Below are 15610 nucleotides of genomic sequence, written 5' to 3'. Positions count from 1 at the left end.
TGGATCAACCCATGCTGGGTTTGAATGCTCCATCTTCCTTGTTAAATGCCATAGTTGCTGACCCATTGCGCCTTTAAATTTATGTACTTCCTGGTCGTGGAGTTCTCATATCATGATTTCTCACTAAAAATCCTCTATAGGATGTGGCCTCAAGATTGACTTTAGCCCCTTTTACCTCATGTGATTGGGGGTTGTGACTAGGTGCTGAGTCCTTAGGTGCTAAGGCCATTGGACTTCCCTCCAGGGGGATTTTTCATTTTTTACATAGAATCTCGCACACCAGTGGTTTATAATGCTTGCCATTTGATATTTCCACTTGAACCTTGCGATTGTCAATCTGCGGGATTTGGCCCACTTAGGGTATCGCAATCGCAATATGGGAGAGAGTGTGAGGGTGAGTGGTTTTCAGACAGGGGCATGAGCAATAAGTGGTAAGTGAGGGGTGGTGTGAAATGATATGAGAGGGACTCGTAGCAGTGGGCCCTAGTGGGGAAATCGCTTTTTTGGACCCCCTCATCACTAATAAAGGGAAACATGGTAGGGGGGATGAAAAGGCCTAGGAGTTGTCGATTTGGCGGAGTCAATCTGGGTTGTCCAAAGATGGCGGTTGTTTATTTGATGGCAAAGGAGGGACTTTTGGATTGATGACATCATTAGTGCCACGTGGTACCTCCTGAGTGGTGACACATGTCACCCAAATACGCCCCCATAGGACCCCTGCAAATGACAAATCTGCATGCCACGTGTCCTCCGTACTGCCACATCATGCTGGCATCAACTGCCATGTGTATTCATTGTGACCAATGGTATTCTACCACATGGCCCCCCTAGAGGAGAGATAAAAGGCCCTCCTGTCTCTGGTTTTGTAACTGATTTCCTTTGTAAATTGGCATCAACCCTCCCTTGCTGCTTTAACACTATTGGCATATTCCCCCGTAATTCCTTAAGAATGGTCCATTGGACCCGCCGATCGCCGATTTGCCGATATCGAAGCTTTGACCCTTTGTACTGCGCTTTGAAATCCTGTTGTTCGCCGATATGCTGTGCCTTGGATCTTTGACTTTTAGCAATAACTCCATCGTAGGTTTGTTGTGTCCTCCCCCACTGCTACTAGTAGGAAACTACGATTGCGATTTGAAATGAGCCTGACCCTTAACCAATTTTCCTTTGTTTTCTATCTTTGAAAGGTTATCATCAATCTGCTCTAACTTCTGATCCAGGTGTCCGTTTCTAGTCTTCCACCTACCATTGGAAAGCTTATTCTGAACACTATCCAGTGGAAAGGGTCTATTTTAGCTATGAGAGCTTCTATGGCTTGGAATATCGATGCAAACCTCTATTTTATTTGGTACTCTTTGTACAATTGGAACTCTATTTTCAGAGGGTGATAACATTGGCTCCACTTGGGGACAGTGCCTTGCTAACAAGGTGCTGAGAACCTGCAAATTGTGAAATTCTCCTTTGGGCATGGAGTCATTTCTAAATAAACAATAGTTTTGTGAAAGAGGCATTTTCAACAGAAACTGGAAATTTCATATAATAATTAGAATATACACTATATTTACAATGACTGCAAGACAGGTACCTCTAGTTTTGGAAATATAGTTTGAGTAACTGACCATTTACCGATAGTTCAACCGATTCACCATCTAGATTTTCAAGCATTCACGTGTTATTTCCTCTCTCTTCTGCAATGTTGAAAGGGTCAAACCATAGTAAATCAAATTTTCTGTGTTTTCCTTTGTCTTCCCATTGGACGTCCCAGCAGAGAACTAAATCTCCTGGTTAAAGAGGTCGATCTTTGGCCTTCTTGTCAAACAGGGATTTCATGTTTTGTTGGTAATTTGACAATTTGGCCCCCACCTATTCTCTGTTCTCATGAAGCTTGACCAGCCGATTTATCCTCCTTTTCAAGGCACTCTGCTCTTCCTCAGCTTCCTGTAGTAACTTCGCGGCCAACATCACTAATTGGATTGGGAAGACTACAACTTTACCATACACCAGCTCAAAAGGAAATTTCCCCATGGATTATTTAGGAGTTACTCGGTTGGCCCATAGGGAAAACATCAGTTTGGAGTCGCAATTCCTCTGATTCTTGGTGATGGTCTTCTTCAACACCCTCACAATAGTTTTGTTTGAGGACCCAGCCAAGCCATTACCTTGACAATAGTAGGTACTGGAGTGCTCGATGATGATGTTTAGTTTCTGGCAGAAGCTGATGAATTTGGAAGATTTGAGGACTTGAGCATTATCAGTGATAATTTTGATAGGACAACCAAAGTGAGATAGCATGTTCTCCTCCATAAAATTGATTACCAATGAGCCTGTAGAGTTTCTAGCTGGGATGGCCTCTACCCACTTAGTGAAATAATCCATGGCCATTAATATCCACTTCTATTGGCCGCTAGACAGTGGGTTTATTTCTCCTATGAAATATAGTTTGCACTATCTGAAAGCTTCTTCCACATGTATTGGAATCGGGGGGAGAGGAGAAAGCTTTTGCCTCTCAGCAAACACTTGGCACTTCTGCCATGACCTGATGTGGGAATGAACATTTCCAAATAGTGTAGTCCAGTAGAATCCTACCTTGAGGATTTTATGTGTTGTGATCTTCCAACTGTAGTGACCTCCACAAAATCCTCCGTGAAAATCCTCAATCACTTTATGGGTTTCTCTCTCTACCAAACATAGCAACAATACTCTCACCTGGTCCATCCAATAGAGTAGACCATTGGATATGATATTTTTTTGTGCTTGCAATATTAGAGTTCCATATTTGGATTTATCTAGCCCCAACGGGCACCTTAGGAATAAGGGATAATAAATGATGTTCTTATACTAGGGTGATCCCTCATATTTAGCATAGATCTTCTACTCAAATGTTTTAATCCCATTTTGATGATCCTCTAGTTTGCCTTCCTATGTTATCAGGTTTATCCCTAAAGCTTGGAAATTCGATTTGGATAAAACCTTAGCCAACCCCTAATCTTTTATGAGCTCAGTAGGCTTTATGTCTAGCTCATATTCTTTTATCTTTGCCATCCACCTTCCCCTTTTTAATTCGCTGTCTCCTTGCACCAGGATGCCCTTGACTGCTATCGTTGGGACAAATGCTGTGATTTCCTATTGTAGCACATACATATGAAAGGCCTTCAAAGCCTTGACTAGTGCATAGGCTTGTTCCTCCAAGATGTTATATTTCAGCTCAACATCCCTCACGACTTGGCTGAAGAAGGTGATGGGATGCTCATAACCATCCTTATTCTTCTGTAACAAAACTGTGGCAATAGTATGCGGAGAAGCAAAAGAGAAGATATAGAAAGGCGCTGAATAGTCGGGGCTGACTAGTACCAGGTCTTCAGCCAAAGCTTCTTTAATTATAATGAAAGAATCTCGGGGGGCAGGGCTCCACTTGACTTCATTTTCTTTCTTAAGCATGTCCATAATACCCTTGACTATTTCTACATAGTTAGGTATGAACCTCCTCAAGAAATTTATTCTCCCAAAAAGGCTTGGACTTATTTATTATTCCTGGGTAGAGGAATATGACTGATGGCTTCGATTTGTTTAGGATCGATATTCACACCTTCCTTCGCTACTATGTGTCCTAGTAGCTTCCCCTCACTTAGGGCGAACTAAGATTTCTTAGGATTCAAAGAAAGACCATACCTCCTACATTTCTCAAAGGTGAGCTTCAAGTGGAGGATGTGTTTTGCATCAATCTTAGAAAAGACTGTGATATCATCTAAATAAACCACCATGAATGTTTCTTTCTCCCCTACAAAAGCTATGTCCATAGCTCTCTGAAATGTGGCCCCTGCATTTATAAGACCGAAAGACATGCAAGCGTACATGAATGTTCCCCACGGGGTGGTGAAAGAAGTCTTCTTCTGATCATTAGGGTGGACTTCCACTTGGTTGTAACCAAAGAACCCATCCATCATGGATATTCTGAATGATCCAACCACATTTTGCAATATATAATCCATCTTAGGTAGCTGTGTAGTTGTCTTCCAGCGACACCCTATTTAGATTTTGAAAATCTACACATAGCCTTATTTCTCCATTCATTTTCCAGACAGGGACTAAGTTGGACACCCACTCAAAGTACCTTAAAGGCACTATGATCTTTTCCTATAGTAGCTTTCTCCCTTCTTTTTCAATGGAGGGGAGTAAGAGTGGATTTATCTATTAGAGTTTCTGGTTGCATGGTTTTATTCCATCCTTTAAAGGAATATTATGTTGAATGATGTTAGTATCAAATGCTTTCAAATCCTCATAAGATCAAGAAAAAACATCCTTGTAGGTTTTGAATAGATTTAAATACCTTTGATTGTATTGAAAGGGGATTCCTTTTGATAGCCTGATCATTTGGGGTTCCTCCTCTGAGCCGATATTGCAATTTTGTACTTGATCATCTATCTCTGGAGCCATGGGTTTGGACGTTACATCATCCTTATTAAAAAGCCTTTACAGTGGGACTCGTCTATGAGGGATGGTATTCCCTTCTAGTTGCAGAATTTTGTGCCCAACCACTGAGTCTTCCCATGAAGTGGTTTCCTGATCTTCTTTTTCTTCTTCTTGATCGACGATCGAGTTAGTGAACTCCCAAATGACTTCTATGAATCTTTTCACCTACTCGTCGTCCTCGAATACCTGCCAGTGATTGATGTTGTCAGGTATAGAGGGCATGTACATGACTTTCACCTCACACATGAGGAGTGGATTTTGAGGGGACTTGAAACTGCTTGCTACTACTGTAAGGGAGTCATCCATTTTGTTTCCTTCTCTCGACAGAAATTGGATATTAAAGGCCAGGAAGAAGTTATCAATTAAATCCCACACTTCATTCCAGTAAGTCCTCAGTTTGGGCCATTTGGCTTGGCACTGATTTTTTATTTGTCTTATGACTAGCTCAAAGTCTCCATAGACCGTCAGGCATTCAATATTCATATTCTTTTCCATTTATAACCCAAGGAGAAATGCTTCATACTCTGCCATGTTGTTGGTCACCTAAAACTCAAGATTGAATGAGAGGGGTATCAAGTTTCCCTCACGAGATACCAATAATATTCCTGCTCCATTTCCCTCTTTAGAATTTTCCCTGTCAAAGTATAATTTCCATACTTTGTTTTCATTTGTGCACTAGTGTTCTAACTATCTTGTTAGGTGTACTGATGTTTCCTCTAATATGGTCTCATCTTCTTCTAGGAACAGGCAGGAGAGGTCGCTTTCTTTCCCATGCACTAGGGAGTTTTCTGAGCCTTTAGCTAGGGTCACAATTTTCACAAACCTGGACTCTCTGTACAACCTCCTTTTCTCACCTCCAAAAGTGGGAATAGTTGCATAAGTTACATCTAACTTGATAGAGCCCCTCACCTTGGAACCCCAAGATCTAGATAGGAGCATGCCAAACCGAAGGGGAATATCTGCCACTAATACGTCCATTACCATGCTCTTCATAGGGATTTGAACTAGGTTTACCACCAGGTCCTTTATCATTCACAAGCAGTTGACCCTCTTAGAGTCAATGGAGTATAGGTCCTTATAGGGCCCAATGATATACAAGCTCAGTTTTTCCATACTACTAGGTGCATGAGTTTGTGCAAGGCTCTGAAATCTAACACGTAGTAATGCAATAAGAGGTCATGGATTAATAGGGTCACGTAGAAGGATTGATTTCTTCCACATGCGACCCGAAAAAAACCATTGGCCTCTCCTCTTGAAGGTTTAAACTGTCATGGGTTGGTGCTAAGGTGGATGGATGCATGAATTGAGAGACTTGAGATTTATAAGTAGGCTATTTTAGAAGCTCAATTAGAGGAACAAGAATCTTACCTTTTCAAGCTCCTTCTGAATATTGAATGTAGGTTGGAATTTTTCTATACTTCCTAGGTTTTCTTCTCCTTCCTTACCATTGCTAGTTTTTTGTAGAACATGTGCCTCTTTTTCTACATTTCCCTCAGAACTATTCATTTGCTTATTTGCAGATACTTTTATCTTAGAAGTGTGAAGATTCAGCTTACCTTTCCCTTTATCTAGTACTGGGGGAATAACTTTGGGAGAAGTTCCCTCTTGTTGTTATGGTTCCCTTGACCTCTTTTTTTAATATCTTAAATCATACTTTTGGTGTGTTTATGCTTGCATGAAATCTACAAACTGTTTAAAATAATATTAATTTCCTCATTTTTTTTTTACTTCTCTATCATGGCTAGTCTTCCGGTGAGCCATATTTTCATGTTCTTCTTTAGAGAAAGCAGAATACAAGTTTCCCTGCATCTCATGTTGATTGAGCTCTAAATTAGACATAAATTAAGGCCTATGACCATCCTTCAGTGCATTAAACCTCTATTTTTGCATTAGATAATTTATTTTTAACTTAATATATTTATTAAGAAGGTTTATGAATAATGGAATATTTGTGCCTAATATTATTTATTTTTATGGAATATTATGAGAATATTGGGCAGATTATGAAGAGTTGGAGGAGGAGATAATTTAGGGACTTGTTCCCTACTAATGGAGGATCAATAATAAATAATAAATCAACAAGATATTATGGAATTATGGCACAAATTGTGAGACTCCAATGATTAAGAAAATCTCGGAATGTGTTCCATTAATCAAGGGAGCAGATCCACAAATCAAGGGAGAAGATCCACTAATCAAGGGATTTCGGTGGGGAAATATTCCTCCATTCATGGGGAATGATTCTTAATCATTTTTTATAAGTACCATGCCAAATTTGCCTCTAGGGAATGATTGAGAAAATCTAGGAATGCGTTCCCTGCCATTTAATGCAAATTCCTAGTATTGGGGACTAGATCCACCAATTAAGGGATTTTAGTGGGGAAAGCTTCCTCTGTTCATGGGGAATGATTCCTAATCATTTTATATAAGTACCAAGTCTAATTTTTCTCTAGGAATAGAATTTCATTAGTGTTATTGTGGAAATACTTGTATTCATTTAGCTCCATTGTATTTTCTTGCAGGGATGTAATTCTATTGACGAAACTAATGAAGATTGGTGTCATGTTCAGCTTCTAAATCTTGTTATCATCCATATGTCTCTGATTTTCCTTGGGCTTGGCCATCCCAGGAACCTCAAAGCCCTTTCGTATCATTTCCTTTCCTTCTTTTAATTGCTTATTTACATGCATCTCTAGTTTTTATTTCTTTTTATTTCTGCACTTAGTATTAATGATTTCTTGTTGTAGGATTGAGTTAAATGGTTGATGTAAGTTATTTTTCAGGATCACAAGAATTATTTCATCCTTGGAAAAGCTTTGGAAGTTCATAATAATCATTGAGTTTCTTGGATTAGTCTTCTTATTCCCAAATCTAGATTGCTGGATCTCCTTTTTAGCAAAGAACAGTAAATTTCTACTATTTTTTAGAGCATGCTAACGAGCTTCAATTGAATTGATTCCACTTTCATGATATCACAAAAACATTCTATTTAATAACAAAAATCACCCAGTTGCATTTGCACTTGATTTGGTTATGAATTTTCTATATTTACTAGCTCACTAGTTCTCGAATTTCTAGAGTTTTGACTAGTAATGTTTTTTATTTTTTTTCATGGGTTAACAGAGGTATTTTTGAGTGATTCCACTTGGAATGGGGACCTAATATATCCTAGTTAATACAAAAAAATTTCCCATCCAATTTGGATTTGATTTTCTTGGTCATTCGATGAATTATAGTAAATTTGTACATCCTGTAGGAAAATCAGGGGATCTTGTAGAAAATCACTGTAGCATACTATAGGAAAGCCTGTTTTGAGGAAAAATTGAGGAAAAAGCCTCTAGGAAGCTAGAAAAGGGTCCCTACTTGTCTCCCAAACCTTCTGACCATTCACCATCATCTCTAAGCCACCTTCCACATCACCTAAAGAGATTAGCTTTCACACTCTCACATGGAAAAAAAGACAGAAAGAAAAAAAAATTTATTTTATTCATTTACATGCACAACAGTAGAAGGTTTAATGGTTTGAAACTACATGCTTAGGATAGTAGGATTGCATACATGTTAACTTAGAATTCTTTTGAAGAAAATCCTTGTAGCATTTAGTTAGAAAATGGTGTGTTTATTATTTGATTTCATTCTCTTTCCTTATAGTTTCTTTGTGGCAATAGGTTAAGATTCCATTTCAAACATTTGATTTTCTGCAATTAGTTTATGATTTGACTTCAGTACATGCACTCCATTACATCATGACAACAAAGGAAGGACACATTGTATGTCGTACATATAGTTCCGACACCTATTAAGTTTATACGAACCCCGGGTTGATAATTAAAGTCGGTCACCTTGGGAGTTGCAGCATTCTTGTTGCAATACCGAGGCTCATCACTTTTTGGCACCGTTGTTGTGGAGATGTCAAAGTATGCACTATTTTCTTCCCTAGTTGATTAATTTCTTTTTACTTTTGCAAAAACAAAAAAAATTTGCATTAGGCATATTTAATTTCAAAAGTAGAAAATTGCATTGCATTATAGTTTTCATTCAATTATAAAAACAAAAACAAAATTCTCCAACACCAACCCCCCCATTTGATCACATGGTTTAGTAAGAGACATATCACCATCGACTTTTGCAGGTAGAATAAGAAGAAGAGATGGCAAAGAATGTAGAAGAAATGGATGGAGAAGATGACAATGAGGAAGATCCTCTTGGATTTCCCATTCAAGATGTGGATGTCAATGTGCACATGAAGAACATCCCTCCATCTTTTCTTCCAAAATTTCATAGTCTAAGGTCAAAGGATCTGGAAACTTTCTCTTTGAATTTGAAATTGTTTGTATATCTTATGGTTACTTATTGAAAAATCAAAAAATGAGATTTTTTCCGGCAACATTGAAGGATAGAGCTCTTAAATGCTTCATGAGTTTAGGGACTAATTCATAAGATCATGGAATGATATGCAAAAGATATGTCTAGAAAATTATAAATATCATGATCCTAAAGGAGAAATATTTAGAATGAATCAAATAGAAGATGAGAGTCTAGAGGATCTAATAGAGAGTGTATAATGTTAAGAGGGGAAAACTACATCATTTAGGATCTGACACACTAAAAACACTCTTACTTAGAACAATTGGGGATGAATGGATTGATCTTCTTAATCTCATGAGTAGAGGTGATGTATATCAATTCTCATTTGAGGAAATTTGTGAAACATGCAAACACATATCAAGAGGAAAAGCAAGAGTAGGTAAATCAACATCAAGATCGGTAAGTCAATCTAAACTTGGAAATTTGTTCGATGACTTTAAAATAGAGATTTTTAGCAATCTAACCAAACAAGTAGAAATGTTAAGAGTACAAAATGAGAAAAAAGAAGATTTTTGTGTTGTCCATGTAGAATCACATGATGTTAAATGTTGCTCCTCATTACCAAGGTTGAAGGAATTTCACCAAGAGGACAATGGAGCAAGTCAATTGCCAATGCAGCAATGTTATGTAGCTCCAAGGGGACCATGGCAACTTATTCAGCTTGATATGATTGAAGAGCCTAATTCACAATTTCAAGGTTATGCATATCCACCTCAAAGTAATTGGAACACACCTTTTCCTTGGCAACATTGGCCATCTCAAACCCAAAAGCAATCTTGGCAACAAAGTTGGAAAGGAACTTATGGGAGCCATCCACAATATCCTCCGTATTTTCCCCAATATCCTCCATACCAAACTCCATGTTATCCTTACCATTCACCTCCACCACAGCCACAACCTCATCCACATCCATCTCAAATATACACTCCCACTCAACTACCTGTACCACCATTCCTAAACCCACACATTGAAGTAGCTCAGCCCACTTACAATGTTGAGGTACAACACTTCGAAACATCTCCTCTTGAGATCAATGGTATTCACCATAGCTTAGGAAGAGTATTGCAAAAAATTGATCATCTTGATATCATTGAAGGACCACATCCAAAAGAAGAAGATTCAAATAAGAATACCACAGAATCATGGGATGAAATTGATGAAGAGCAGACATCAAAATCAGAGATTGAAAGAACTCCCTCATGGTTACCATCAAATCCTCCATGTATTCAAGAGAACAATTAGCAAAAAGAGGAAGATTTGAAGGACATGGTAGAAGAAGACATGAAGAATAATCCAAATCAGCAAGTGGACCAGGGGCATCACAACTATATTGAGATATGGTTCCAGACAGTCATTAAGTTGCAACAATACCCTCTTCTTCAATTGTGCTTGATATCATCAAAGTCAAATCATCTGATCTCTCAGCTTCAGGTAAATGTCAAAGCATACATCTCAAGTCTACACATCAGTTTTTCTATCATCGTGATGTGCACATGGCTCCATTGGAAGTATTCTTATAGGTGAAAGTGAATTTGTTTTTCAAGTAGGGTAGGGTAGAAAAAAAAATGAACAATAAGAAGAAAAAAAAAATATCTCGGGTGAAAACCTCCTTTGAGGTGCCTCAGATTGGCTCATTGATTGAAAACCTTCATGAGGCAGTCAATGGGTTGGGAAAAAAGAAAAAAAAGAAAAAAGAAAAGATCCTAGGTGAAAACCTCCTTTGAGGCACCTAGGTAGACCTACTAGTTGAAAACCTCATTGAGGCAGCTTGTAGGCCTAGAAGAAGAAAGAAAAAAATAAAAGAAATCCTTGCTCCATGCATCTCTTTGATAAATGCATGTACTCTCCAACATTTGCAAGCAACAAGAACAAGTTGGTACCAAAAGGAAAATTGGTCAAGCCTAGTCTAAAGAAGTCAAATTTTGAATTTCTCCTACATTGCTCAAATGCTCCAACAAGGCCAAGACCATGCCAATATATCACCCTCATATATTTTCACCATCCACCCATCATTCTCAAGCTTCTACCATTCAATTTTCTTGTTGTCCTAAAAAACTACAGGATGTTTCGTTTTTTCTACAGGGTACAAAAATCCATAGAGATTTTTTTTTTTTTTTTTTTTTTTTTTCTGTAACTTGAAAACCATGCATCCATTTTTCAAGTTGTTTCATGGGGATATGCATATGGATGATGGTAACATGCTCAAGCAGTTTCAACAAATTCTAGTGCACGGTTTCTAAGAAATTGGCCTCCATCACCTTCAACCATTTTTGCATTTTCTCAATATCTATGCATCCATTTAAAAATATGTTGCATGGGGAGATGCAAATGGATGATGGCAACTTGCCCAAGCGATTTCAACAAATTCTAGTGCACGGTTTCCATGAAATCGACCTCCATCATCTTCAGCAATTTTTAGCTTTTCTCAAGATCCATGCATCCATTGAACAAAATGTTTCTATGGGGAGGTGCATAATGATGATGGAAATATGCTCAAAAAGTTTTAGCTCAATCTAGTATAGCTTTTGGGAGATATGGTCAAAACAAGTCATTGTCCTATAAACCTATAGGATATAGAACAACACCTACAAGATTGGCAGTGATCTGTTTTAAAGGAGATCCAGAGGTCAAAGGAGCTCCTCTAGAGCTTAGCAGCAACATCAGGATCATCAGCATCACCATCCAACACTTGCACATCAACATTAACTCAGTAGCAGCATGCATGTCTCTCCAACAACCAGCAGTAGGTATAGGTATGCAATATTCTTGACCTCTTCTCTTGAGCATATTATAGTTATAAATTTTTTGTCAACTCATGAGAGATGAGGTTTTATAAGCAAAGGATTGGTTAGCAGTCTCAACCACCTTTAGCTAGTTAATTGCAACTCACTCCTTCACTCATGCAATGTTAAAAAGTCAAATTATGAAGGGTGATGATTTCAAGGAATGAGGACAACAGTTAAAAGAATAAATTTTTGCAAATGCCAAGGTCACCACAACACTCCAAGCCCTCCATCCACTTCATATTCACTATTTATTGATCATTCATCCATCCCATTTCTTTCTTGAAAAAAAAAAAAAAAAGAGCATCCTCTCCATTTTCATGAAATTTCCATTTGCAGGTCAGCAAGAAGGACGGTCAAAGAGCAAAGGAGGATCGCAAAGAGACCCCTTTCACTCAAATTTTTATTTTATCACTCATTACCATTCATTCCTCCACCATTTCTATCATTTTTTCCACTCCATTACTTCAGTTTACAAAGGGAATGTGTTTTCTACAAGATGATCCTGTAGGAATTACAGTGACCCAAAAATCCTACAGGAGGTGTCCAAATGGTGGCAGAAGGTAGCAGAAGGTTGATAAGGATGTGGAAGACCTTCTCAAACTAAAAAATATTCAAGAACTCATCCTGAATAAGTGCAAGAAAGAAAGTTAATGGTCTCAAGAAACAATGATTTTTCTTTGAACAAATATGTTTTTGGGTTTGTTCTTGTAGAGCTTACAACCAAGATTCTTAATGCACAAGAGAGAGGCCACCAGGGCCATGGATGAGGCACATTGAGGTCACTAAGTTGCTTAGAGGATGAAAAACACTTTCAGCAGGGGGGTATGATGGGCCTATAAATTAGACATAAATTAAGGCCCATGCCTCTAATTTGAAACATAAATTAAGGCCTATGACCATCCTTCACCACATTAAACCTCTCTTTTTGCATTAGATAATTTATTTTTAACTTTAATATATTCATTAGGAAGGTTTATGAATAATTGAATATTTGTGCCAAATATTATTTATTTTTGTGGAATATTATGATAATATTGGGCAGATTATGAAGAGTTGGAGGGTGAGATAATTTAGGGACTAGTTCCCTACTACTGGAGGATCAATAATAAATAATAAGTCAACAAGATATTATGGAATTATGGCACAAATTGTGGGACTCTAAGATTGAGAAAAACTAGGAATGTGTTCCACTAATCAAGGGAGCAGATCCACCAATCAAGGGAGAAGATCCACTAATCAAGGGATTTTGGTGGGGAAAGCTTCCTCCATTCATGGGGAATGATTCTTAATCATTTTTTATAAGTACCAAGTCAAAATTTCCTCTAGGGAATGATTGAGAAAATCTAGGAATGTGTTCCCTGCCATTTAATGCAAATTCCTAGTATTGGGGACTAGAACCACTAAACAAGGGATTTTGGTGGGGAAATATTCCTCCATTCATGGGGAATGATTCCTTATCATTTTATATAAGTACCAAGTTGAATTTTCCTCCAGGAATATATTTTTATTAGTGTTATTGTGGAGAGAGCTTGTATTCTTGCAGCTCCATTGTATTTTCTTGTAGGGATGTAATTCTATTGATGAAAATAATGAAGATTGGCATCATGTTCAGCTTCTAAATCTTATTCTCCTCCATAGGTCTCTGAGTTTCCTTGGGCTTGGCCATCCCAGGAACCTCAGAGCCCTTTTGTATCATTTCCTTTCCTTCTTTTCATTGCTTATTCACATGCATCTCTAGTTTTTATTTCTTTCTATTTCTGCACTTAGTATTAATGATTTTCTGTTGTAGGATTGAATTAAATGGTTGATGTAAGTTCTTTTGCAGGATCACAAGAATTATTTCATCCTTTTCAAAGCTTTGTAAGTTCATAATAATCATTGAGTTTCTTGGATTAGTCTTCTTATTTCAAAATCTAGATTGTTGGACCTCCTTTTTAGCAAAGAATAGTGAATTTCTGCTAATTTTTAGAGCATGCTAACGAGCTTCAATTGAATTTATTGCACTTGCATGAGAAAAAAAAAAAAAAAAAAAAAAAAAAAAATAAAATAAAATAAATCTAGTTCACAACAAAAATTACCCCATTGCATTTGCACTTGATTTGGTTAGGAATTTTTTAGATTTATTAGCTCACTAATTCTCGAATTTCTAGATTTTCAACTAGTAATGTTTTTTTTTTTTTTTTGCATGGGTTAACAGAGGTCTTTTTGAGTGATTCCACTTGGAATGGGGACCTAGGAAATCTTAGTTAATACCAAAATTTTCCCATCCAATTTTGATTTGATTTTCTTGGTCATTCGATGAATTATACTAAATTTGTACATCACGTAGGAAAATCAGGGGATCCTATAGGAAATCATTGTAGCATCTTGTAGGAAAGCCTGTTTTGAAGTTGAATTGAGGAAAAAGCCTCTAGGAAGCTAGAAAATGGTCCCTACTTGTCTCCCAAACCTTCTTACCATTCACCATCATCTCCAAGCGACCTTCCACATCACCAAAAGAGATTAGATTTCACACTCTCACATGGAAAAAAAGACAAAAAGAAAAACAAATTTATTTTATTCATTTACATGCACAGCAGTAGAAGGTTTAATGGTTTGAAACTGCATGCTTAGGACAATAGAATTTCATACATGTTAACTTAGAATTCTTTTGAAGAAAATCCTCTTAGCATTTAGTTAGAAAATGGTGTGTTCTAGCATTTGATTTCATTCTCTTTCCTTGTACTTTCTTTCTTGCAATAGGTTAAGGTTCCATTTCGAACATTTCATTTTCTCCAATTAGTTTAGGATTTGACTTCAGTACATGAAATCCATTACATCATGACAACAAAGGAAGGATACATTGTATGTTGCACATATAGTGCCGACACCTCTTAAGTTTGTACAAACCTCGGGTTGATAATTAAAGTCGGTCACCTTGGGAGTTGCAACATTCTTGTTGCAATACCGAGGCTTATCATAGGTGTATCTGACGACTTTTCATTGGGATCACGTTCTAAATATAGAGGATGAGGGATTTGATTGAGTTGTTACTTTCTCTCCCTTGGAATTATTTGCAATGGAGGCCTTCAATAGTGTGGGTTATAACCCTAGTTGTTGACTTGAGCATTTTGTTTGGAGAGACTCTTGTTCTCAAGTTCAAGATTTCAAACCTTATGTGATAAAATCCTAATGAGTTTATCCAGTTTATTCCACTTTAGGTCTGGTGATTCTTTAGCTTGACTAGAGGAGGATGCCTCTTCAATCGCTCTATTATTCTCAGTGGGTTCCTTCTTTCCCCTTGAATTCCCTGCTGAGGTGAAATTTACTTCCACCTCTAAAGCATCGACTTGGAGTTGATATAAAGTGAGAGAATTCCTTTCTCTCAGGGTAAAACCGAAGTCGGCTTCAAAGGCTCCCAAAAATGTTACACGAGCAGCAGTTGGAGGAGGCTTTATTTCTCCTGGAAGGTTATTATACTGCTTATTGAACCTTTTTATAAATTATGAGATATCCTCTTTTGGCTTTTTCCTTATAGTGTTAAACTCTGTGAGGAGGTACTCATGGTTTCTCTTTTCACCCCATTTTTGTGTGAAAAAGTTTTCAAGTTTCTACCAGGTAGTGATGGAGGAATTGGGTAGGGATTTAACCCATTTTCTGGCTTCTCCATCAAGGGACTGTACAAAAGGTCTCAAGACCACATCCAACTATTCTACGTTTATATTCTTAGCCAAATCACAAAAGGTAAATCGAGAGGGGCATATTTATTAAGCAAAAAACCCTGAACAACCATCTAAATTAATGGATGGGGATTGATATTTTCCTGAGGAACGTGGGCCAAAATCATAGTCGTAGGAGTGGGTAGACTGAACGCAGGGTATGTAAGAGTTTTAGGAGTAATTGCTAAGTTGTGAGTAACAATGGGTTGAGAGTTGGATGAGGAAGCTCCAAAGACTAATGGGACGGTAGTGCAGGTAGTAGGAGTTTTCTCCTTGCAAACTTTCCTG

Source organism: Pinus tabuliformis, chromosome 5_1 (assembly GCF_031772625.1).
Source record: "Pinus tabuliformis cultivar Carrire ecotype Pingquan chromosome 5_1, CPIR1, whole genome shotgun sequence".
In the NCBI taxonomy this organism is placed as follows: Eukaryota; Viridiplantae; Streptophyta; class Pinopsida; order Pinales; family Pinaceae; genus Pinus; species Pinus tabuliformis.
Note: the sequence above shows the minus strand (reverse complement) of the source record.